The 27,089-nt window shown below is 43.9% G+C and overlaps 1 protein-coding gene across 3 annotated transcripts in view; it reads left to right on the forward strand.

Annotated features, from left to right (window-relative positions):
* The first annotated feature begins 931 nt into the window (after window positions 1–931).
* Window positions 932–27,089, forward strand: part of RAI2 (retinoic acid induced 2) — a 62,379-nt gene continuing 36,221 nt past the window's right edge. For 2 of the 3 annotated variants that reach the window (XM_037046276.1, XM_037046277.1), the window contains exon 1: window positions 1,659–1,737. The gene's annotated coding sequence lies outside the window, so the exon portion shown is untranslated. Of the gene's footprint in view, window positions 1,142–1,658; window positions 1,738–27,089 lie in introns of those variants that run through there. The other variant, XM_037046278.1, reaches the window with a different exon arrangement.

Consider the following 27,089-nt stretch of genomic DNA (forward strand, 5'->3'; position numbering starts at 1 on the left):
CTGTCTATGTGTTTCTGTTTGACCACCCCAAATTCTGCAAGAGGTTGAGTCATGGTTACTATTTACAGTGTTGAGACAAGAGGAGGTTTGAACATGCAAAGGACAGCTAGGTTCAGACTGCTCTCTGCTGTGATTAAAGTCATTCTGCTTTGCCATTCTCTCTCAAATATCTTCATCCTGTTTTGATGAGCAGAAAAACATCTTTACGCCTTTAGGGATTAATAAAACCAATATAGTTGTTTTAAAACATTTATAGTATTTAGGATTTTTATTTTGTTTTAAAATGATCAACAGTGCTGCTGATACCAGTTATATATACACGGGTTAGTAACCATATATATATTCATCATCCCTGTGACTCCAATTCTTAGCCCAGTGTCTGGCAAACACTAGGTGCTTAATAAATGTTAGATTAATAAATGAATCACCTTTCAAGCAATTATGTGGAAATGAAATGAAATTATGTCCTTGGACTATTTTGTCTTTAATAATTTCACACCTAGTGAGAATGATCTTCGACATGTATCACAATTGGCATTTTAGAAGGTGATTGCGGGGGCCCTTCCCAGCTCTCCCACCTCCATCAGCCTGTCACTTCCTCCTGGGCTCTGTTGTCTCTCCTCTCCATCCTGGGGTCTGGAATGGTCCCTAGCCCGCAGGGAGGTGGCAGGGTCCCCGATCCACTGGCCCTTCAAGGTGTCCTACGACCAACCCCCACACTACGCTCTGGGTGCCCCTCTCTGCGGCTAGACCACGCCACCCACTGCCACGCCCTCCCCGTGGGCGAGATCACCTGTCCCTCCTCTGCTGCCGCCTCCTCGGGTACCCTTTCGCCTCCCTCCTGATCCCCTTCCTCTGCCACCTCCCCCAAGCCCTCCCCTTCCCCGCCTCCTCCCACCCCTTGGTGTATATAGTAAAGCCCCGGCGCCGCACGCAGTCACACACTCGCCCGGACAGAGGCGCACACACGCTCACGCACAGCCAGCAGTGGCGGCGGCGACAGCAGCTTGGTGACAGCGGCGACGGCGGCTCCCACCGTTGCACACCCCGCTTCAGGAGGTCGGCGACGAGGCCAAACCTGAGAGTTCCCGTACCCGCGACCACCCCGCAGCTTCCTGGAGGCGGCGGCTGCGATTGCGAGGTAGCTGGCACGGCGCCCCCATGCGGGCCGGGGTCCCCCTACCCGCCCTCCCGGTGGCTACCTGCCACGGGACGCAGGGGGCGCGCCGGGCTGGGAGCGCCTGGCGGGTCTCGGAGCCCGGGGAGGGGCCTGCTCCCGGGGGCTTGACGGCGCCCTGAAGCCTGGGCCAGGGGGTAGGGCCGGACGGGGGCGGGGACGCTGGCGGAGGCCGCTACCGGTGCGGTGTCTTCGGGCCCCGCTCTCGTTCCCGCTCCTGGCGCCCTGCACTTGCTGGCGGAGCCGGGGACGGCCCAGGAGGCGGCGCCGGCCAGCGGGGCGGGGGCCCCGAAGTGGGTTTCGGGCCGCCACGGGCGCTGGCACCGGGCGCAGAGGGCGGCGCGCGGCGGACTCCGCGCCTGGGCACCGCTCGGGGCCGCCTCTGGCTCTGTCGCTCTGCCCCAGCCGGGAAAACCCGGCGCCTTCCAGGCCCTTCGAAAGATGGATTCTGTTGACGTATCTGGAGGCCCTGGCGAGCCGGGTGGAAAGTTGGGTTTTGCCAGATCGCGCTGGGTTCGCCTTTGTGACGCTTGGCCAGCCCCGCATCCTCCCGGAGCCTGGTGAGTGTGCGTCGGCGCCCCGAGAGTCCTCTTGCCCCCCAATGCCCACTCTCCGGGTGGCCGCACCGGCTCGGGCTTTCTGCCATGTTAGGCACCGAGCAGCGTTCTCGCTGCATTTCTGCGTGCGTTTCCGTGGTGCCTTTTGCTGCGGAGGGAGTTATTGCTTCTCGCCTTGTTGGGTTTTTCGGGGTTGGGGTTGTGCTCTGTGTGTTTGCTTGTTTGCCCTTTAAAGCCCGACTATTGTTCCGGATAAGCTCCGCCTGGGTGGGGAAATGGCATCCCACCACAGTTGCTGGCGAGGGGTAGAAATGTTGCCAAACAGCTGCTGCTTTGTGTTTTCCCATCAGAAGTCCCTGGAGTAGGTTTGGGGTACGACTGGTGGATGGAGAGAGGGATGGGGCACGGAGGAAGAAGGTGGCTTTGGAGGAACGAATTGTCACCCACCCCATGGCATGCAGTCAGCTTCCCTTTCTGCCTGCCAAACTTTTATGAATATTCCTTTTGTGGCATGGGGAAGCTTAATGAATTCAGCCCAGTTTTCCAGGGAAAAGCAACTCGGCTTTAACAATGGTTTGAGAACTTAATCAATGAGAAAGGCAGGGGGAGGACGGGGAGGTACTGACACCATATCGAGGATGTGGCTGCTTCTTGCAGAGTCAGGTAGGGGAGAGGTGGGCAGGGCAGGGCGCAGCACTGGGGTCCCTGTTCCGGGAACTGTCCATAGCTCCTACCTGTGCCCGCAGGAGCCACCCTCCATCGTGCCCCCAGTTCACCGTCTTCCAAACTCGGGGACGGGGCGGTTTGCGGCGGTGCGCGAGCTGGCCTCCCTCATCTGGCATTTTTAAGGATGTGTAAATATTTTGCTGAGGATAAGTGACATCAACAGAATGATATTCCGCAGAGCCCGGGTGTGCAGCGATGATAAATAGATACGGCCAAAGTTTTGATAACCGTGGATTCTCGTGGCTCGTTTTGTTTCATCTGGGTCTTTGTTTTTGTTGGTTTAGCATTCTCTCTCATCCTCTGGTGTGATCCCTTTATTTAGCTGATTCTTGGAAGCTTCTCTTTAGAACAGAGAAAAGCAGCCAGCAGGGAGACGATTCTTAGCATTGCATGCACAGGGCAAGGTTTGCTGTGCTTTGCCGAGGGAATCTTTCCCACTGTTTTCTGGATGCCTGTCTTCCTCCTTTTGAGTCATCAGAACCGTTTGTTGATTGAGCAAGATCAGACTTCTGATAACTTTGAAAATGCGTGGCGATTTGCCTTTGTTACAGTGAGAAGGGTGGCAATGTGGGAGGAAGACAGTGGGGAGGCTAGTGGGTGGGAGCTTGCTCACTAGAGCAGCATTATGCCCCCACCCAATTTTGTCCTTAGCCTTTCTTCTCAAAGGGTAAGGTAGGGAGTTGTGCCACCTTCAAAAACTGGGGTGGCACAGATTCATAAGACCGGTGCCATTCTAATTCTGCCCCTTAGAAGCCCAAAGAAGGCACCCACCACCAAACCTACACCCACTTTCCCACCCTCCCCCCCCCCACACACACAATATCCTGCAAATAGTTACTTGTGTCTAACCCTGACAGATGCCCACAAGAGGCATCTACAAGGCGGTCAGGGCACTGTGAACCAAATCAGACTGGATGGAACTTAGGGTACTGGCTGCTTTGATACCAGCACCAGTCGATCATCCAGGGAGGGTCCTTATAATGCAAAGAAGCCCCAGACCTCCAGCAGCCAGGCTTCGCCAGGGATTAAAAGCTAAAACAGCTTTCTAGATGATGCCAGTTGCCACTGTGAGAACTTGGTTGGTGGGCAGTTGAGTAAGAGTTGTAAAATAAAACATCTTGTAGTCAGAAAACAAAGCCTCTGAGGCAGGGCCTCTGAAATACAAGAAACAAAAAGGATGGGAAGTGTGTGACCAGGTGTTGATGAGAGTGCTATAGCACCTGGAGACAGATACAGCCCTAGTTACAGTGGTCTCCCCCAATCCACTGGACCCCAGAACTGAGGTATTCTGAATGTGGAGGTGCATGTAGTGTGCTGTGAATCTCCAGTCAGAAAATGCCAAGTTTCTGTTCTCTGGCTCCTTCCCTAACCTTAGATTTGGGGGAGAAAGGTAGTGGAGGAAAACAAATTGGGAAAGAAATTGACACGTATTGTTGCCCTGTCTGCCAAGCACTTCACATGTGGGAATCTATGACATGACAGAGACGTTATTTTACAGATAAGGAATATGAGATTCAGAGAAATTTCCAGTTGCATGTCTGATTCCAGGCTTTAGTGGTTATGATTTAAAGGGGCAGCATGTCCCTCTACCTCTTTCCCAAGTCTCTTATTTATTTCTCCCAAAGGTCAGAATCCTCAGATGCTACACATTCACAAAATATGGTACCTAAGGATGAGGGGACACTACCAGTGATGCTGCCCAGTCACCCAGGGCTTATGTGTCAAGTAGATAGACCCCAAATAGTCCCTAACTATTTCAGGTGGAAAGACGGTACCTTTACATATTGGAATACCAAATACTTTATTGTTGCTTAGTGAACGAGAGTTGAGTTACTAAATGATGGAGCTGTTGGAGTGAATGGTGTTGGGGAGGGAGCTGTAAATCATTGTCAAGGGAGACCCAGCAGGGAAAAATCTAGAGCTATGAATGTTTGGTTGGGGACTTGGAGTTCCTGGTATCACGCTGCAGTTGTAACCTGGACTAGTTCTAAGCTGACAAACCCACATGAGATGGGCAATAGCATTCCCACCTTGTGGATGAGGAAACTGAGGTTGAGGTTAAGTAATTGTCCAAGGCCCATTGTGGGACCAAAGGGTGGGAGGATATTTCTGACTCTTAACTATCTCAGATAAATAAACACTAAATAAAAATGAGCTCAGATCTTGCTATGCAAATGCATTGTCAAAGTTAGTCCCTTACACCCACTCCAACCAGATTTCAACCTTAACCCCTAGAAATTCTGGAGCCATTGAGAGAGCAAGGATTTGAATCCATATATACGGTGTTTTTGACTCTGCTACCTCCTTTATCAGAATCTGAGGGCGACCTCAGAGATGGAGGCTCTGGAGGGGAGAGGGAGATGGCTAATTGCACCCTGCCCTGCACAAAAAAAAGCCTGTGTGGGATTCTGAAGTAACCTTGGTTTAGGAATCAGGGTGACATCCTTGCTGTAGAGTTGGCAGCTCTTGTCTTTGGAGAATGCCTCATATTATCACTCTTTTCCATCTGATTGTTTGCTCAGATGCCCATCATCTTATTCTTTCCAGACTCAGGGCATTTCCTTCACGGCTCACAATTTTTGATGAGCGCCTTGATTCTTATAGCCACTGATGAGGAGGTGATTTTGGTGTCCATGTTAGTGCTTCTGTATTGCTCCCATGACCCTCCTTCTCTCTCCAGCCAAGAACACACGCATGCATGCTCAGACACAGATGCACATAATTTGATCATGTTTCTGTATCTGCTTCACCAAATTAGATTGCAAATCCAGAATTGTTATTGAAAGAACGTACTTGACCGTGGTGATTTTTCTGTCCCATCCCCTGCCTTAAACGGATCGGAAGAGCTAAGATGGAGGCAGCTCAACCAGCTTCAGCAATGACTATACTCACTGTGCAAGCATGGGACCTGGTTGAGCCTTTCTAAAAGCTCATTTTATTCCCCCCCTTAGTGGTCAGACTAGGGGCTCCTAGAACATCATGATCTTCACAGTTCCCATTTCTCCAAGCTCCAATAATGCTCTTAGCTCCAATAATTCTACAGTCCATCCTGCTGTCACCTGTCTTCTTACCACAGATGGTTTGGTCTTTTAGCACAGCACTATCTAATTAAACTTTCTATGATGATGGAAATATTCTGTGTCTGCTGTTCCATACAGTAGCCACTAGTCACACATGGCTATTGAGCAGTTGAAAGGTGGTTAGTCCAAAGTAGGATGAGCTATAAGGATAATATATGCATGGAATTTCTGTGAGTTACTACAACAAAGCAATGCAGAATTCTTCATTGATAGTTTCTATATCAATTGCATGGTGAAATGATAATACTTTGAATATATTGTTTGTTTAATATTTTATTTATTTTTAGAGAGAGGGGAAGACAGGGAGAAAGAGAGGGAGGGAAACATCAATGTGCCGTTGCCTCTTGCATGCCTCCTCCTGAGGACCTGGCCTGCAACCCAGGCATGTGCCCTGACTGGAAATCGAACCAGCAACTCTTTGGTTCTCAGGCCAGTGCTCAATCCACTGAGCCACACCAGCCAGGGCTGAATATATTGTTTAAATAAGCCACAATATTAAATTTAATGTCACCTGTTTCTTTTCATCTTTTTTAATATGCCTGCTAGAAATTTTAAAATTACATTTATGTTTCTATTACACAGCACTTCTCCAGAGTAAACTACCAACCTGTGCCTTCAACCTCACAGCACCTTCAGATGTTTGGGGGGAACATAAACTCACTCCATCTCCATGGCAGATATGAGACGTGGGGCTGATGTAGTAGCCACAACAGGCTGTCATCAGGCAACTTAGATTTTTGATAGCTAAGGTGCCATTTTGGGAGTTCCCCATCAAGCCTACCAATGAGCATGTTTGCTCACTCAAGTTCAGTTAGAAATGTGGGCTCCTGAAACTTAGTGGAGACCAGAGAGCAAGGCGGGGGTGGGGATAGGGCTGGCTTGGAACAAAGTGACCTCTTGCCTTCCCCCAGGCCCATGTCCTTGTCCATTGAAGAGTTGTCTCCTGCCTGAGCAACTGATTTCCCTGATACCTGATCAAGTAATGTCCTTCCAAGAGATTTGTGCTTGGAAAATACTGTCCCAAGTAGACACTTTAATACTGAGAGTGGGTTATTTGGGACTGGGGCCAATCTTAAAGAAGAGAAAGGAAAAAAGGGACACATAGTCATCTGAAAGCTGGATGAAAGCAAGAACAAGGAGATAAATACAGTTTCTGTGAGAGAGACAAGCAAGGAAACCCAATTTCACATGTTGTGGTGCTGAAGATAAGAAAACCTGCCCAAGGAACAGTTCAGGGGGTGTGGCAGTGGCACTGTGGGTCTTCCTAGGCCCTTCCCTGGTACTGGGCATGAACTAAGTAAAGAAAAAAAACTAGAATAATGAATTTGGGGCTCTGGTGATTTATAGGTTAGGTGCCTGTCTCTGGCTCCTAAGGGGGCTGCTCCCACAGGGGAACCCTTGGCTGACCTCCTTGAGCTCCTCGGAAGAAGATGGTTTTGTTTCCCATGGCAAAAGCAGACTGTTTACTGGAGCACAGGAAGAATCCGACATTCTGGCGAAAAATAATTCATTAACAGCCAGGGTATTACCAGTCCCCTGGAAAAGCTCCTCCAGCTGCACTGTAGCAACTGTTCCTTTTCAGAAGCAGAATCAGGCCTTGCTGGGAGCCAAGACTGGGTGTGTTGGGCAATTTGTTGTTGTTGTTATTTTTGCCTTTGTGTGTATGGCAACTTTGGCTGTATAATTCAGAGAAAGGAATGGTGGCCTGGAAGAGTTGAAATGCTCTAGTGTTAGCTGTTCTTTCCTTAGCCTGGAAGCTCTAGGCCAACCTCAGGTATATACATTTTTCCTCACCAAAGCCCATCTTTATGGTGGGGACACTGAAGAGACACACAGAATGTTCTAGAACTAAAGAAATTTTAGAGAATCTCAACACCTGCTCTTAAGACTGTGTGCAAACAATTGGCTGAAGGACTCCCCTCCCCCCACACAGACACCTCCCCTACAGGCACTCACACACTCAAACACACGCACATATACACACACCAGACAGAAAGTCTTGTGTAACTGTGTGGAATTTGTTGCTTACTATTAATTGGCACAATGGGGCCAAGGTATGTGATTCATCATCCCAGTTCTGAGGGCATTTGGAAAGCCAGGCAGGCATAACCAAGAGAATGGGCTGCATGTTTTGCTCACTAAAGACTGATTGAATCTACAGTAAATAAAATGGAATGGTTCAGGAAGCCTTTTATGCTCTGGAAAAATCTGCTTTTAAAAAAGGTTTTTGTCTGCTTGTTTGTGTTTTAATGCTTCTTGCTCAGAAAAGTGTACCCAGCTAGCAAGAAATGGGAAAGAATGGCATTTCCTTGTTTTAGTTTTTTTTAAAAACTCTAATTGCAGGTTAAGTAAGATACAATGTATTGATTTTGGTTTTGTATGGAACATAAGTAGATACTCATTTTATTTTGTGAGATATTAATTTCCATCCATTTAGGCTGATGAAATATGCATTTACAATGTACGCTACCTACCCCCACCGTGGTCACAGTGTTTCTTTAATGTTCCTAGATTCAGATAGAGACCCTATTTCATTTATTCTGAAAGGAGTAAATATGTTCTTAGTTGACATATATGTAAGCCATATATATATGGCTTAGATTTCAAAGACAATTGGATCTTCTGCCTTTGATGACTGCCAATAATAAGAATATTAAAGGCCAAGCATACTTGGCTTTATCTAGAGTACATTTTTTCTATTTTTCCTGTGCATTCATTGTAAGATGTTTAGCAGCATCCTTGACTTGTACCCACTGGATGCCAGTAACGTCACCCCTCCACCCCAGCTTTGACAGTTGAAATGTCTCCAGACCTTGCCAAATGTCCCTTCTGGGACAAAATCACCCTTTATTGAGAACCACTGGTCTAGACCAAGATTTAATAAATAAATTGTGGCCTTTTGAAAATTCAATTTAAAATAATAAAAGACCCAACTTCTTCCTCTGACTTTTATATATACAATTCATGGGGGTTATTAATTAACATTTGGAATTGGGTTACGTGCCTGATTTAATTCTAAGGTTGGTGGAAGGGTCGTTAAGATTGTATGAACAGTCTTTTTTTAAAGGCAGGCATTGAGTAAGTAATAGGTAATTGGGGAGGGGGGGTGCATTGTAATAACAAATGGCTTCTCTGGTTTTTCATAAAGAGAACAGGTTTATTCCTCTCTAATTTCTTTTTAATATGTACCTTATCCCAGGCATGCTGTCAGTGCCATTAGGCATCTTCCTCCACCCCTGCTCTCTCTCCACTATCATTTCTCCTGAAGCTTCTTAAACTTGAGCCAATTAATCTAACCCCTTAATGTACTTGAGAGCACTCTGCTCATAACACTGGAATAAACTAATTTCAGAATGTGGGAGCCCACTACCCACCACTAATTTCAGTACTATTGAGAAAGAAATTCAATGGTGGCTAAATGGAGTAGTTTTCAAAATGACTGGAAATTCAAATTCAGGCGGTCTCTAACACCCCTCCCAATTTTTACCCCTTTTACACGCATTCATTTCCTTGCAGCAATTCTCCTTGGGAGAGATAATGTCAGCAGGGCTTCCTCAGGCACCTGGAACTTGATAATGCCTGCAGTCTGTAGCAACAGATGAAATGCTACCATTAAGACAAGCTCCCAACCATCTTCTTTCTGATGGTACCTGGAAAAGCAGAAAAGGAGGGGCATGCATTCACTGGGAAGGTATCATGGGGTGAACCCTACCTTGCCCATGCATAAAAATGAGATGGGTGCTTAGGGGACAGAGGGAGAACAGAGAGGTAGATCACTCATTACACAGGACAGTGTCCTGGGGTCAACCCCGCCCTTCCAGTCTTCGGAGTGGGATGGGCTGGTTAGGTGTGCTTGAGTGTATGGGCAGATATTCAGTGCACACAACAGTTGGGACCGCTTCATTTTGTAGCTTTCCAAGGTAGGCAGTCCTTTTCCCCAAAGAGTGACTTGAAGGAGTTTGGAATGTCATGTGTAGAAAAATTCCTTTGCAAGCTTTGCAGTGAGGAAAGATGGAAAGGTGAATGTGTAGGGGTTTGCCAAGCCTTCATTGGCAAGCACTGGCCTCATTTGAAGAGTAATTTGACCCTTCCTTGTCATCGGGAAGAAGAGGCAATGAGCTGGCAGACATCCACGGTGTGCTGGGTCCAGTCAGATAAATAATTGATTTGCTGCATGTGACACTTGGTCATTCTAAGTTGCCAGCCCCTTGCAGGCCAGGATTTGGGTGATGTTTGCAACACTGGGAGAGGAAACAGGACCGTAAATCTGGCCTTTGGAGACCAGTTTCATGGTGCAGAGGCCATTGGGGCCACTTCTGTGTGCTGCAGAAACAAACAGACAGGTCCTTGTGGTATGTTGTTCCTCAAAATAATGGCAATGGAAATGGCTGTGAAAAACATTTAGACCCTTGTCATAAAAAGGCAGTCTTCCTGCTATAGGGAAAAGCTAAATAAACTGTATTGCAGCTGTATTAAGTAGAAACAGATTTGAAAATTGGGTGTTTTTTTCCCCTAAGACACTTATTTATAGCAGGTTGGGCAAAGGCTGCCACTATCTTTTGTGACTCCGGAAGTGTTTTCCAGATGGTCCATGCTGTTTTTCTTTTTATTAAGCTTAGCTGAACTTGGCCTCACTTGGAAAGGTTCATAGAAACGGGTGCTATTTTTTTCAAACTACAGTGGCCATCGATTGGCTAACAAATCAATGGATGGGAATATATTGAGCTTGTGCTGATGAATTTCCTTTCGCATGTTAGAAATAAGAAAAATATCAAGGAGAGCTCAAAATAAGGGTGCTCTTTCTCAGACCATATAAATCAAAGCTTTGAAAATTATACAGGGCCACATTTTCTATTCATTTACATTTAAAAAACATAATGTCTTCCTCTTTGCTAAAACTCTGCAATGTTACTGTTTCATTTCCAGCATCTAAACAATGTCCAGATACATTTCAGATTGAGCAATTAGCTTTGGCTGCAATTTCCTTTTATGAAAAAAATCACTAACCCACTAGACTAAATATGAAATTATTGAACGCGAATATATCAATATGAGACCATTTGTTCTAGGATCCCTTGTGACTTATCACTTGTATTTTAAGAAGACTAGTACAGACTGATTGTGCCCTACCTTTCCATGTGAGACACAGCCCTCAATCCAGCAACCTCAGCTTTGTTTTTGCTCTTAGGAGCTGGCAGTTGGATTTGAGGTCATCAGTGCTGATTCTGACAGCCTAAACCACACAGTGAACTATTTTTGAATTGTCACATAAACCAGTGGTCCCCACAGATCAGGCTTGCAGACCACTGTCTGCATGGGACAAGATTTCTATCTATTCACAGCGAAGACAAGTGAAAATATAGTGAGTTTCTTTAAGCTAAACCTTTTCCATTTTACAGAACTGCTCTTTATTCTAAAATGGGCTTTCCTAATTTTCTTAGTATTAAAGTCTCTCTTCTGAATGATTGAGATAGTACATGGCATTTGTAGTTTTACCTCTTTTTTGGACAAATTCGGAAAATGAAGACTCCAGAGCCTCCATTTTTAAAAAAAAAATGTTACTCATCTAGAACATTAGAAAGTCTGGGATTCACCTGGAACACCTGAGTGGATCATAAGGGGAAGCCTTTGTTATGATTCCTAAGCCAGAAATGCCAACATGAGAGTTCTTGCTCCAAGTCCCTTACCCGACTCTTCTAACCCATCACCCACAGAGAGCTGGCTTTGTCTAAAGCCCATGTGAAGAATGGAATTGCTTCAGCAGAGGATATTGAAGGGGAAAGTTGGCCTCTTGGACATGTCTGAAAATGCAGCCTCAGTGCTGGAAGCCTGGACCCTTCCTCCTGTGCTCAGCTCTGCCCACTGCCACCATTAACATAGGCCTCAGCAGGGCTCACCTGGGTATTGCCCAAGTCTTCTTACTGCTCCATCTAACTCCTGCCCTTGATCCCCTGGTTGCTATTTCTCTCAGTAAAGCAGTTGCCCTAGCTCAAGAACACTCAATGACTCCCTATTTCCTAATTAGAATGAAACACCACACACGATGCCTTCTTCCCTTTCTCCCCCTTATGACTGGTCTTCAATAGGGAGGATGTCTCCACATACAATTGCTCTGGGCTAAATTTTGTTTTCTTATATGGGGGAAGGTTTGCAAGGTTATAACATCTCTTGGTCATCTTTCTAGATGAAGAACACTGAAGAGTTGAGTCTAATGTAATGGGCCATCCCAGTGATTATGACAGTGGGTTGTTTTTTTGCTAAAAAAAGGAATCACTCCTGGCTCACCATAATGCTCTCTGACTTCAAGAATTGCAGTCTTATTACAAGTGATTTACATTCAGCTTCTGGATTAGGATGCTACCTTTCTGGCCCACTAGAAAATGGGTGTTGCTTTGGGATGGCACTGCTGGCTTGTCCTGTTGAAAATAAAACCACTTTCATAAGCTCTGGAAATTTGTAATTGAGATGTAGTAGAAGGAGTCCATCCTAGCCAACGCAGACTGTCTATTTCATTAGAAAATATCTCCAATGGTTGTTCATAAAATTATAATAGCAGTAATATTACCTATCATTTACCAAACCCCTGCTATAGGCTGGAGAGTGGTACCCAGTAATTACATTTATTATTTTTTGTTTCCAGGTCTACAACAATCATATGAGATAGGTGTGTATTAAGAGATTCAGTGCATAAAGGAGGAATCAGGCTCCGAGAGAGTTAGTAACTTATACAAGGTCACACAGCTCATAGAAGTTGGAACAGAGATTCTAAACAGCCTGGTTCAGTAGAACTTTGTGCAAATATAGAAATGTCTTACTCTGTCCAATACGGTAGCCACTAGCTATAAGTCTCTAATGAGCCCTAGAAATGTGACTAGTGTGAATGAGGTCTGACTTTTACGTTTTATTTTTAATTAATTTTATTAAAATTTTTTTCTTAATCATTTTAAGTGTACACAGTTCAGTGGTATTAAGTACATTCACACTGTTGTGCAGCCATCACCATTTATCTCTGAAACTCTTTTTACCTTGCAAACTGAATCTCTGTGCCCACTGAACAATAAATAACCTTGTCACCCTCCCCCCAGTCCCTGGCAGCCACCCTTCTACTTAACTTTTTCTTTCTTTTTAAAAATTTCTCTGTTCCCCCCACACCCCAGCCTCTGGTAACCTCCATTCTACTCTTGGTTACTATGAGTTTGGCTTTTTAAAAATTCCACATTAAAGTGAGATTATACGCTATTTGTCTTTTCATTTTTAATTTTAAATGTACATTGCTACATGTGACTGGTGGCCACTATATTGGACAGTGAATCTTTAGAACACGCTTGTTTCCCTGTGCTATTCTGCTTCTCTGCTCCCAGCTTTATATACACCTCCCCTATAACACCCATCAGCTTGGCATCTCTCTTCTTCCCTCCTAGCCCAACACGACTCCTTTTCTCAGAGTCCTGTAGACTGGGTGATTCTCAAGCTTTTTGTGTGCATTAGTATCACCTGGAGAGCTTGTTAAAATACAGATTCCTGGGGTCCACCCCTAGGGCAGGTCTGGAGTGGCACCCACGAATTGACATTTCTAACAAGTTCCCAGGTGATATCCATGCTGTTGGTGCTAGGACCTTTGGTTAATCATTAATCTCCCTGGGTTTAAGGGCTAATTCCTGCATCTTCAAGTAGTGTGGCCTGGGGTTCACTATTACCTCCTGGTACACAGAGAGCGGTGATCACTGGCTCACATCAACTGGAGGAAGATTCCTTCCTGGGGACCTGGACAGTTCCACATTTATCTAGGTCACAGTTAGGATTGGTCACTCCCTTGGCAGTTGTTGTGGAATGCATTTAAAGTTGGGGTGCTTTGAGAAGGGGTGGGGATACAGTCAGGTTGAAGAAAGAGGCACAATCTCTAAGAATTGTCTGACCACCCTGGTGATGTACCACAGGCCCAGACAGAGAGGCCCATTTGTTGTTTGATCTGCTGTTCTCTGTGATTAAATGGTGGCAGAAAAGTTAACTAGGAAAGAAAAAAAGGCAAAGCACATGAGGCAGACATATAAGGAAGTTGTGTCCCCCTATCCCCACCCCCACCCCTGTGTCTTCACCATAATTAAAGTCTTTGTTCTTTTGTAGAGCACAGGATAGATGCCCTGGGCCAGGATTGGAGGCAAAGGGGTAGGGTGGCAAGGGGACCTGGAGAGGTCCTTGGAAAGGGAACTGTTATGTTGGCCACCTTGACTTTTGATCTAGCTTTCTTTCATCAGCACTGAGAATGTTGTTTATTCTTTTTTAAATGGCAGTGTAAAGAAGTAGCTGAGGTTACTCATGAAAGCAGCTATAAAGTAGGTTTTCTTATGAATATATCTAAATTAAAAGAGTAATGTGGAATCATTTTTCCTAACTGTGCACGAACCTGTGTTTTCTTCCATAGAACACGTGCCTTTTTTGTTGCCTCTCTGGCTGTTTCTCCCCTTTTGCTTTTTTGTTTGTTTGTTTGTTTGTGAGCGGGAATCATGTGTCTTTTTTTTTATGGTTTGGTTTAAAATCAGCATTCATTCTCCTGAGCCAGGCAGCTCTTCCTAAAGTTCATTTCAATCACCATCTACAACAACCCAGACCTCCTTGGCTCCTGGCAGTGTGCTCTGTAGCACTTAGATGCCAATAATATAACATGTTTAATAAAAAGTACAAACACATATTTTTCCCAGTTTCTCTGTTTCCAAAAGCAAATCTTCAAAGGCATGAACTCAAGGCCTCATTCTTGTTTTTACATAGGTGCCACCCCCATTAATTAATGCTGAAATGTCACATTCTTGTGTCTTGTGTATTCCCATCTTTCCACTTAGCTCTGTGCCCTCCACCCACGACAGAGCTCAGCAAATCCTAGCACACCAGTGGGACCCCACCCCTGTCCCTCTCATCTCTGTCACCACGACTCATCAGAGGATGAGACCCATTTTCCCCTAATCAACCAGATCCACTTTCAATTCCATGCAGATATTTAGACATGAAGCTCTTCATCTCCCACCTGTGTGGGACACCTCAAATCTTTTGCTTGCCCCTCTCTCTCTGTAATTTTCAGTGCCAAATGCCTGACCCTTTTTACCATTTCTGTGCACGGGTGAAGCACTCCAAGTTCTCCGAATTCATGGTGGAGCTGAAGCACCTGGCCAAGAATTTAATGTATGTGCTCTCACTTAAACACACAGTAATGTTTAGAAACAGCTATTAAACTTTGATAAAGAACTTGGACTTTATCCTGAAGCCAGTGACATTATCTACTTTATGTGTTTGTTTTTTCCCGTAGGGGAGAATGAGCTGGGGCAGGAGTGAAGGAAGACCAAAACAGGCTTTGTTGCAGTAATCCAGGGAGAGCAACGAATTTGAACTGAAGCAGCATAGTGGATGGGGAGTCAAGTGGTTGGATTCTAGAAGTGTTTAGGAAACTGACTCTGTAGGGTTTGATAATGAGGGAGAGATGGGATACTTCGGTCCCACCTTCCCTTTACAGCCAAGGTTGAGGCAGCCCAGAATTAGGTGAGTGATCAGAAAATCTTGGCACTGGCCCATATAATCATCTGAGACCCAATTTCAGAAAGGAGTGTGATGAAAACAATGAATGGGCCAGAAAAAAATGGGGAGGGAGAAAACCTGACTGATAGAGTTAACAGCCAGGAGCATCTTCAGTCTTTAAAACTTTAAATACATTTTCCAAATTCATATATTTTAATCAGGTCTGCATTTGTAAGCAGCAGAAGGCATGGAGTAATCCTGGTGCTTCAGGCCTTGACTGGGCCTAGCTAGAGGAGAGGGATTTGGCTGTTGGCCCACCACCGGGGTGACCAAATGTTCTGGTTTGGCTGGAATTGAGGGTATGGGGTCCTTAGACAAGGGACATTCAGTTTTAAAACCCAGGAAGTCCTGGGCAAACAGACGAGATGGTCACCCCACCTGCCAGGGCAGGTGTCGCAACATGCACAAGTGGGCTGGTTGGGATCAAAGCAGTGGAGACTCCAGTTCAGCCTGGGAACTCAGTACAATGATGCTACCACCGAGCAGAAGGGGAGCTTAGGAATGGAAAAAGCAAGAACATATTTCAAGCCATTTCAGATAGCTTTTCTGGGTCTGATGACATGCTTTTCTTAAAATAAGGGCCTGAGAACTCCATTCTGTTTCCTGGAAACTAATGTGTACCACGTCCTCCCGCTCATCTGAGGGAGTCACCTGGATATTTCAGGTGAATTTCAAGTTACTGAATGAATTATTTGGTCTTGCTGGTATCTGGGACCTGTAAGTCCCTAACCAGACTTGGGAATATTTTAAACTGAGTGTTAGATGACTAAAACAGTTTCTTTATGCAATGTGTTCCTACAGCCTTGAAACCATGGTTAGAGAACAGCAAGATGCAGACGCATTTATAGCAGTACACCATTTAGATCTTAATTTGCAAATCAACCCTAGCCCTCCATTATTCTGGTAACTCTTTGAGACCAAATGTTTTGTCTTCAAAAGCTTCCCTTCCCCACCCCACCCCCACTCCAACTATTTGTCTTGCAAAATCAACCTCAGTAAATAAGCAGACAGCATGTTGTAAGTGGTAGGACAGAGGAGCCCTGGAATGTTTCTTGTGAAGGTCTGACCTGGCCTGGCCTGGCACAAACTTTGGGTACATTCAGAAATCCAGAGAGAAATGGAGGATGAGGTGACAGATTCCTTTGACACCAGTGACACCAGTGACAGAAAAAAGTATCAGTCCATTCTCATGCAGCAGCAGGAAGAATTCAGTGTGGGGAAGTAAAAGAGAAAGAAAAAAATAGAGGAAGATGTGAAAAACTGTGAGGATGGGATTCCTCTGGCCATATGGTTCAGATAGTGAAAGAGCAAGAAAGACTCCAAGTGGTCTTTCCAAATATCCAGCTCCTATCAAGAGACTGAGAGTGAAAATGAGCTTTGTCATTTCTCTGTGTTCTATCATGTTATGATGAATGGATATTAGTTATAGCAAAATTGCCTACAATGTATTCTTTCCCTAGCATAAAGGGCATGGTGGCTAAAGCTTAAATAATAGTATCAGCATTTTAAAAAGGCTTTCTAATTAGGATACCACTTCACACTGGTCAGAATGGCCATCATAAACAAATCAACAAACAAGTGTTGGAGAGGGTGCAGAGAAAAAGGAACCCTAATGCACTATTGGTGGGAATGCAGACTGGTGCAGTCACTGTGGAAAACAATATGGAATTTTCTCAGAAAACGAAAAATGGAACTGCTTTTGACCCAGCAATTCCACTGCTGGGATTATACCCAAAGAGCCCTGAAACACCAATCCAAAAGAACCTATGCACCCCAATGTTCACAGCAACACAATTTACAATAGCCAAGTGCTGGAAGCAACCTAAGTGCCCATCCGCAAATGAATGGATCAAAAATCTATGGTACATTTACAGTATGGAATTCTATGCAGCAGAGAGAAAGAAGGAGCTCCTACCCTTTGCAACAGCACAGATGGAACTGGAGAGCATTATGCTAAGTAAAATAAGCCAGGCAGTGAGGGACAAATACCACATGATCTCACCTTTAACTGGAACTTAGTCAACAAAAGAAAAAAGCAAACAAAATATACCCAGAGACATTGAAATTAAGAACAATCTAACTATAGGCAGAGGGCAGGAGGGAGGGGACAGTGGGGAGAAGGGTTTTCAGGAACTACTATAAAGGACACATGGATAAAACCAAGGAGGAGGGTGGAAGCGAGGGAGGGAGGTGAGTTTGGCTGGGGTGGGTGTGAGTGGTGGGGAGAAAATGCGAACAACTGTAATTGAACAACAATAAAGTAATGTACGAAACAAAAAATATATGGTATGTTTTTTGGTTCTATTTGATTTTTAAAGCCAGCTATATGGATGGGAGGAGTCTTAAAAATTACCCACCATGGAGTTTTATTTTCAGATTTTGGTCTAAAATCCTAACAGACATACAGAAAGGTTCACACATTATTAAGTGTATAACTTAAAAAATTTCACAAATGCCACACCCATGTCATCAGCACCCTGATAGATACCAGGGCCATACCAGCCTTCCTCCCTGTACCCTCTTCATCACCCCTCACCAACAGTAACCACTATCTTCCAACAGCATGGATTAGTTGTATCTTACACAAGAATTTTTCAGTTGTAGCTTTGTGTATGAGTACCCCTCAAAAAAGCCCTTGTGATTTTTTTTTTTTTTACACAGGAGGGCAGAGATTTTTTAATGATTTCCTTTCCCTGCCTGCTCTGAGTTAGGCCTATTAAACAGGAAGTTTCCACTGGTGCAGGGTTTGGGAAAGGCTGGTCTCTGCTGCCCAGAATGATGCCCAGACTGCAAGCCAGTAGCCTGCCTTAGGCACCATCTCTGCCAAAAGCAGCCACCAAGGTGGCCATATCTGTCCCATTAAAGCCTCTTTTAGATCTTGCAAAGACACATATCCTGAAGCATTGATGACAGACAACAAAATGGCTGAGAGCCCCCTGGAAATATTGGCCTTCTAGAAAGGAAGGCCAGGTACCACCACTAAAACAGCCTATCCAGGGTGCTCATTTCCCCCAGCTTCCAAATGAGAGCATGATTGATTACTATCACTTCCTAGTGGGTTTGGTTGCAGTTTTCAGTGTCAATGTGCTTTCTGCTCCCTTTCCATGTTGCTGTAGGAGGCAAACACGGCAAATGCAGGGAATAAAGCTATGGAACATACATCGTAATGTGTCTGGAAAGGCATCAGAAAAGGACTTATTTGTTCTCCTGGGCTGTGTAGTGCCGAGTGATTGAATGCTAGCCAAGCTGTCAGTTTTATGAAACAAATTCTCTAACCCCCTTGGCCCAGAGCTTTGCTCAGCCTGAGATGGAAAAGAAATAACTTTTAATAGAAAACTCATTGCTAAAATCTAAGATAAGATTTCAGCGTTACTCCTCTCCTAAGAATAAAATAAAATACTGAAGAAAGCATTTGACAGGGGACTCTTAAAGAACCTTATTTCTCAGATCTTGGTTAACAAACTGTGTTAATAAAAATATTTAGACCTTTGTGAGGCATAATGCACTTTTATTCCTAGTGAGCTGGCCTGTTTGTACACACAGATGTTTCCTGTGGTCCTTCTATCATTGCTTCTACTTTTTCTGAAATAATATTTCTAGCAGGAAACAGAATCTTATGTTAAGAACCCTAAATCCTTCACAGACCCTGTTAATTTGTGTGAAGGTATCTCCATTTTTAGATTTGATATGATGGGGGAGGGGTGGTGGCAATGTTCTCTTATTGAAAAACACAGAAAATGCTTTTAATAAAAAGATAATGCAGTGCATCCACTATATCAAAATGTTATTAGACAATTTTTCCTTGGCTTCTAAATGAGACCTGGCCAATTCATTGGGGCACATTTATTGCTGAAGGGCTGGACGGCTTTTCACTCTTCGTTCTCACTGTCAAAACCACTGTGAGTAATGCCTGCCCTTTTATACAAACGTTAGGTGTGTTCCACTGGGTTTTACGTATTTTCCAAAGCATTGTTCTCACAGAGCTATGTTTCCTTTCCAGCACCAGCAACACTGTAGCAACACAGCTCACCATCCTAGTTTCTCTACCACTCTTAGTAGCTCATGGAAATCAATTAAAAATAAAATCCTTAGGCCAGTGTGCTAAGGAAGGAAATGAGGTTTTACACATCAGCACTTTTCCAAAAAAAAAAAAAAAGATGAAGCTGTCTTAATTGAAACATGGCACAATGCCCTAATGAAAAATTAGGCTTCATAATTCAGTCCCTAATATCTCCGTGATGAGTGTGTATTTCCTCCTGTGGCTACCTCTGTGAGTGAATTTTGAAATAATCAAGCAGTGTGTTGAAATAAGATATCAGTCAGCATGAGTAGAGGAGCAAGGCATTGCCCTGACTGGCTGACTTGTCAGTTACCACCTAAATACCAGGAGAGGAAGAATCTGGTTGTTTGGAGCTTTAGTTTCTACAACATTGTAGTAAATTTTGTTTCTTTATGATTATAAGAGTAACACACACTTATTTTAGAAATTTTACAAATATAGAAATTTACAAATATAGAAAAACAAATTTACAAATACGAATAAATATCATTCATAGCCCTGCCACCCAAAGCCCACCACTATCAATGTGTTTGGTTCATATCCTTAAGAGTATTTATATATGTATGTGTGCATGCATGTCCTTTGTCTTCTGCAGATTCGGAAACCATATTCCACAATTGAATGTCTCCTTGTGCTTAAACTGACCCCCTTCCCCCTAATTCTCTACAATACATTTCTCCAATTATCAACATCAAGCATGAAAAGGAATCTACTTTGTTACTTCTCGTGTGTAACAAAAATCTGGGGCATATTTACTTCTCACTCTCCCACTGCCCCCCTTCCCATCCTGTTCACTACTTTATCACCAGCACCTGGAACAGCGCCTGGCGCCTAGCCATGGCTTAATAAATAGTGTTGAATCAGTGAATGAGTGCTGAGAGTCTATTGTCGCATTACTTCCGGAAGGTAAGCACTAATTCCTGAGGCCAACCTCTTTCCCCCTTCTTTCACTGCCTCTCACAAGCAGTTTGATTAAGCCATAGGTTCTGCCACTGTCTGCTAAGTCTCCTTTCCCCTGATCTTTCATGTGGAAAGGTAGTGGGGGTGGCAGTGAAAAGTACCCAGTCTGTGGGGTGGGTCAAACAGACCAGATTCCCGGACCTGCAGATTACTACATAGTGGGGCAGGTATTTAAATCTCTGTCTCGGAAATGCCATCTGTAAAGTGGGCGGTGATGATACCTGCTTGACAATGACGACACAAATAAAGAGCCCTCAGGGCCCCAGAGCATTGTCTTTCTCTTTGTATTTCCAGTTGGTTCATCTAATAAGTATAGGAGACTTTCTGGGGAGTTACTTTATGCTTTTATGCCAGTGAATCAGGAATGGCAAAGAATCAGTAGCCTTTCTTAATAGTCTGCCCTTCCACTGCCAATGCACATGTTTCCCCTGAAGCAAGGGTCTTGTTGCATTGTAACTGTATGTCCAGTAGCTCATTCCCTCACTAGACAGAAAATAGGCCTTCCATCTTGGTATTCACAACGTGGGATCCAGTAATTGAAGAATCATTGAAAATATATCTATTGAATGAATGAGTCAATGAATAAATGAATAATATCATGTTGGACACATCTTGCCTTGTCCCAACCATACCTTTGGGCTTTCTACAATCTTCTGAATGACAAAGCAAACGAAACTATAGAATTTAATTCTAGCCCTCTGGCTCTATAATGTAAACTTCCTACAGATACATAAGTATTTGTTGTGCAGGGTACCCAGTTAAGGAAAAATCACATTTTTTCTAAATTCCCATGATTAAGTCCATGGATTTGCTGGCTGGCATATAAAGTTCTTTAGAAGAGGAGGAGCGACAACGTATGCACAGTAAAGCACCCATCTGCAGCTTTTACTCTGAGTTATATGTGTGTTGGCATCTCTTACACACAGAATCTGGTGAGTTGGCATTTATTTTTGACAGCATCTCAAATCTTGTGAAAGTCAAAGCTGGGGCTGGTGTTTTTTGGTAATATCTCAGATGGTGGGCAAGACAACCTTGATAATAAAAAAGAGCGATTGAGTTCTTTCAGAAAACTAAAAGTTCAGCAAAGAAGAGCTTCGGAACTCCCCACAGCTTTACCTTTTTGCAGACTGGACACAAAATAAACACACAGACATATAGTCACAGGGGTGTGTGTTTCTTCTATGATTCACTGTGGCAGCAATTGCTGATCAGTCCCTCAAACCTGTTTTGTTTATCTTTCCAGGCACTCAGCCAGACTACATTTCCCAGTCTCCCTCACAGTCAGTATAACTGAGTTCTGACCAATAGGATGTGTGTGGAAATGACAAATGTACCTCTGATCTAATTATAAAAGCTTTTCAGGTTTTCCTTTATACTCTTTTCTCATTCATTGGCTCTCGGGATGGAGCAAAGTCCCAGGGTAACCTTGGAAGATGGCAGGGACTTCTCTGCCTGGGGAGGATCACTGCCTGAAACAGAAGTGTTTGGTCTGGAGCCCCCACCCTAGACTATTACATAAACAAGAAATAAACTTCCATTAGTGAACCATTACAAGTGTAATTTCTTAGGCATCCTGTCCTACCTTAACTAAGTTATACTCTTTGGGTGTTTAAAAAAAGTAGCTGACAGTTTTCAAAGGCCTTTTATGTGCCAGAAATTGTTTACATTAAAACTAATCCCTATAGTCAGCCTGCAAAGTTACCCCCATTTTACATCTGTAGATACATACAGCTCCAAGTAGAAAATGGATGTTTTGTCTTGTCCACCATGATGGCCTCCAGGGTTGGCACAGAGGGTGGCATTGAATAGGCTCTCAGTGAGGTTTGTTGATTGATAATAGAGGAAAGGAAGGTTCAAAGAGGCAAAGTCACAAGCCCAGGGCCCACAGCTGGAAAATGGTGGACCCACTATTTATCCAGGTCATCCTGAGTTAAAGGTCCAGCTGCCCCTGAGTATCTGTAACCCACAGCTTTAAAAAGAATGGGTAGGGAGCCAATGATGTGCCCTTAGAAAAATAACACCTATTTAAAAATAAAAAAGTACACATCCAAAACAAAGAAAGGAATGACCCTCTGTAATCTTATCAGAGGAAACTGGTACAAGCTTGGTTTTATTCTTTGTATTCTTAACATATACACACATTCAATAAAAATTAGTTCACTTTGTGTATGCAAAATCTATATTCTCTGCCACCACATGACATTATTTGCATGTGAAGACATACCAATCTGTGTCATCCTTTGCAATAACTGGTAATAGTCTCTGTAACAATATGTAATAGTTAACCAGTTTCCCCTTGGTCGTCACTTAGGTTGTTCTCAATCTTTATATCACAAAAGAGCCATGACAAATGTGCTTGTGCCTTTCCCTTTGGGAAAGAGTCCTAAGAAGGAAATTGTGAGGGCACTGATAGGCATGTTTCCCTGTCTTCCACATGTGGAGACTTATTGTCATAGAAGGTTCACATTGTCAACAGATATTGAATTGGACTAGATGGACTTAGTTCCTCAAGTTAAGATAACAAAGAACAGTAGAGAGGGCTCTTAGGATTATGGAATGATGCAGGTATGCTCCAAGCCAGTGGCAAAATTAACAATGAGGAGGCACTGGTATCCCACCTTGACAAGGTGACACTGTCACACTGTTGGCTGGTTTCTCTGCAGCTGTCTGGTAATGAGATCAGTGTTGTCCAGAATGCTGGGGCTGATCTGGGCTCCAGGGAAAATGCTGTTCCTCACTAAGAAGTGAAGCAACACTTCCTTTCAGCGGGGGCAGTGACCAGTAGGCCAGAAAGAAAGCAGGGAGAAAGGTGTACAGCCATTGCCCCAAGGTTCTTGCTGGGGCTGAGCTGAAGGTTGCAGGACACTCACTCCTCAAAACCATGTGTAAATCTGATGTTCCTGGACAGCTTTGGGGGTGAGCAGGTAGCTGCAAGCAGATGTCTTTGTGGGTACAGCTGTGTGCTCTCTGAGATGTCCTGTCCATGAAGGATGTTCCTGGAATGATGGCAATGATGATAATGCTGATGACAGTGTCTTTGGTTGGCAGGAGGAGGGAGACGATCGCCCAGACAGTGCTGGAATGCTAAGACCTGAGTCTGCCAGGAGGCCTATCTCTCTTGTGCATGTATGTGTGTGCTATGAGCATCACCTGTGTTTCTGTATGTGTATCTGTGCACCGTGATGTGGTTTGTATGTGAATGTAATGCTTATGTGTGGTATGTAGTGAATGTATGCAGTGCTCTGTGTGTGTATGACTGTATATGGACAATTGGCATGTCACAATGGTAGTATGTGAGTGTACTGGGTGTGTGTGGATATGTTTGAGGGGACACCAGTTAAATTCCCTGAGGCACTCATGTGGCCTACCAAAGGCTCCACGCTGCTCACTTTGAGTTTTTCCTCCTTTCTTCTCTGTTTCCTGTGGCAAAAGTGCCATCCTCATCCAAGAGAAGCCTCTAGACTATTTTCTCCCTTAGGAAGCTAAGCTCTAGGGCAGCACTTATGTTTCTGCTCTTCATAGCATTATCTGGCAGAGATAGAGAGAGGGAGTCAGTGTTCTCTAGAGCTATCTTATTTCGTTTTATTATTCCTTAACAATATTATTCTATTTTACCTTTTGTTGAGGTATATATGACAATACAGTAAAGTGCATGGACTGCACAAACCTTAAGTGCTGATGGAATTTTACATGTATGCATGCCCATGTAACCACCTCTCAGATCCAAATTGAATCAACTTCCAGCACCACATAAAACTCCCTTGGGCCCTTTCCCAGTCAATATCCCTCAAAGGCAACCATGATTTTGACTTCTGTCTCCAAAGATTAATTTTGTCTGTTCTACAATTCCATAGAGATGGAATCAGGTAGTATATAGTGTTTTGTGACTGGCTGCTTTCACTCAGCACACTGCTTTTAAGAACCATCCATGGTGCCACATGTATCAGCAGTCCATCTTATTATACACGTGCATCTGAGTTTGTTTATCTGTTCTCCTGCTATCAGACACATGCGTGGTTTCCAGTTTGGGGCTATTGGAAATAAAGCTGCTACAGACATTCTTTAGCATGCCTTTTGGTGCTCATATGTAGAGCTGTCTTAATGTTGTCTGTGATAGCATTTGACAAAGCTAGAGCTTGCAAAAATCAAACAACAGCAGCAAAGTCACCAATTTACTCCAGCAGGTTTCCCTAGAAGAACCAAGCAGTTGACTTGCACATGGCTTGTCTTGAATCTGACTACTTCTGTGCCTTTGGGAGAAGAGAGCATCACATGGGAGAGTGGCAGGTTCTCTGGGACTCAGAAGTCTACTGCAAAACAGACATCATCTAGGAAGGTTACACTGTTTATGGAATCAGGTTTCCCAATGTAAAAATTACCCCTTGGGGTTTTAGAAGGGCCACTGGCTGCCACAGTCTCTGTGGGCTCCAATACCAAGATTTTCTCATTGGCAGCCCCTGTAGGGGCTGGGTGCAGCCAACTCCAAAAGATTCCAAGCTTACTTTGAGGGAGCTCAGAACTGGAGAAAATCTAGCCTGTTACCTGATCCTGGACACCAGGATGGATTTCAGGGAATAAAGAGGAATGACCAGGCCTGCACCAGCACAGTGGTCGTTTTCAGTTATTTTGGCAACCGTTATTTTGGCAGCACCCAAACCCTTGATGCTCTCTCTACAGAATAGAGCTTCTGTGTCCCTGGCACTCATTCCACCAACCTGTGAGCTCACTGTCACCCCGTGTGGCTCTTGGCAACAAGACTTCTGTGCTAGCCATGGCAGCATGCTTGACTCAGAGTTGGGTAAACAGAGGTGTGAAAGTTAGTGCCAGTGGGCAGCCCCAAACCAATGCTGCAATGCAGCTAGGAGATAGACACCAGAGCTTTTTCTCCACCCCACCTGGGACTATGGGGGATACCACTGAGAGGTTAACTCCCATAGGAAGTGAAGCACTTTGGGAGGTCTGCATACCTTTTCAGGCTCACATCCATGCTCCTACACCAGAGCATTCTGGGACCTCCCACAAAATTGTCTACATTTGAGTGTTGGCCTGCTTTGGCTGCGGGGACGGTAGTGGGGGTGGACAGGAGGGGCAATCCCAAATGAAACCATGCCCTTCCCTGAGAAAAAATGATTTCTGGGAAACTCAAAACAGTAATTTGAAAGAACATATACACCCCTGTGTTCATGCAGCATTATTTGTAATATCAAGAAATGGAGCAACCCAATAGATAGATAGATACCCATCAACAGATAAAAAAGGTATAGTACATAATACAATGGGATGTTACTTGGCCATAAGAAGAAAGATAAATTATTATTTGTGACAGCATGGATGGATCTAGAGGTTATTATGCTAAGTGAAATAAGTTAGAAAAAGACAAATACCATATGATTTCATTTATATGTAGACTAAAGACCAAAAGAAATGAGCAACCAAGATAGAAATAGATTCATAGATACAGAGAACAGATTGATGGTTACCAGAGGGGAGGGGGGGCTGGGTGACTGAGTGAACAAGTTGAAGGGATTAAGAAGTTTAAATTGGCAATTACAGAATAGTCATGGGGATGTAAAGTACAGCATAGAGAATACAGTTAATAATATTGTGATGACTATCTATGGATGTTTCCAGATGGGTACTGGAAATATCAGGAGACAACACTTTGTAAAGTACCATTTTTGCCGTGTATAATGAGCACTTTTTTGTCCAAATTTTTGAGGGAAAAATAAGGATGCACAGTATAAATATAGTACCTGAAATACTTTGACTCTGTTCTTGTGTTTTGTAATTATTTGTTACATAAAATTTCTTGTACCATAATATGCTCAAAAAAATGCTAAACTTCCTTTATAATATAAAACAGGTATATAAATATACATAAATAAAAATCGAATTAAAAAATTAAAATGAAACATTTTTTCCTGAAAGTTTGGGCCCAAAACATGGGTACACATTAATACGTGGCAAAATACGGTATATGGTTGTCTGACCACTATGTTGTACACCTGAAACTACTACAAAATAATACTGAATATAAACTGTAATTGAAAAACAAAATAAAAATAATTCACTCTGCCAAATACATTAATTTTGTCTGGGAATTTTGCACATTCCATGCACCATCTGCATCACGCACTCTGGGGTTCATCCAAGCCACTGACAGGTATCTATGCTGTGAAGTTTGAGATCAGTGGCTGACCCAAGGGAGGACTGTAATAAATAGTGTTTCATTTTCAAGCTGCAGTAAAGGCAGACAGCCTTCGTCCCATTGCTCTCTCCCTGTCAGCATCACTCCCAATACTGTGTACGATGGATGTAACAGTGCAGAAAGGTGTGGAAAAATGGAATCATTTAAAGCACCCACTGGGGTGGGGGTGTATGGGGGTTGGGAAGTGGAATGGGGGTGGGTGTTGCTTATGGAATTCTTAGTCAAATTATGCAATGGGGGAGATTGGTAGGGGGGAAATGGAGACATCTGTACTTGAACAACAATAAAAAAGATGGAAAAAATAAAATAAAATAAAATTAGAAGTTATTTGTAGAGAATAATGATCACAAAAAAAGAATTCTAAGACTAATGCTTCTGGGGAGAAAAATCATAATGCACAAAGCAGTTTGTCTAGTTTCTTTCTAATCTTTTCTTGGAAGGGTATTTTTCCACATAACTGAAGAAAGGGAACAGAAAGGAAGGTGGAGTTTGGGGCAAAGAGCTACGTCTATAATCTGATATAATATTGGATGATTTGAGTTTGAATTTGCGGTTCTGGAGGAATAAATACACGGACCTATGTCCATGGAGCTGGGATGATCTGGAGGCATTAGGGAGAGCAGGGTGTCACACTGCAGACACAGATAACACTTCGTCTGTGGGAGGACATGGAGCGGCAAGGGGGTATGTGGGAGGGGATTTGAGGGCACAGATACACTCGCTACACAAGGGCTGGGCTGATGGAGGAGGATGTGTT

This window comes from Sturnira hondurensis, unplaced genomic scaffold, assembly GCF_014824575.4.
Source record: "Sturnira hondurensis isolate 20B ecotype Veracruz unplaced genomic scaffold, ASM1482457v3 Scaffold0005220, whole genome shotgun sequence".
NCBI classification, from domain to species: Eukaryota; Metazoa; Chordata; class Mammalia; order Chiroptera; family Phyllostomidae; genus Sturnira; species Sturnira hondurensis.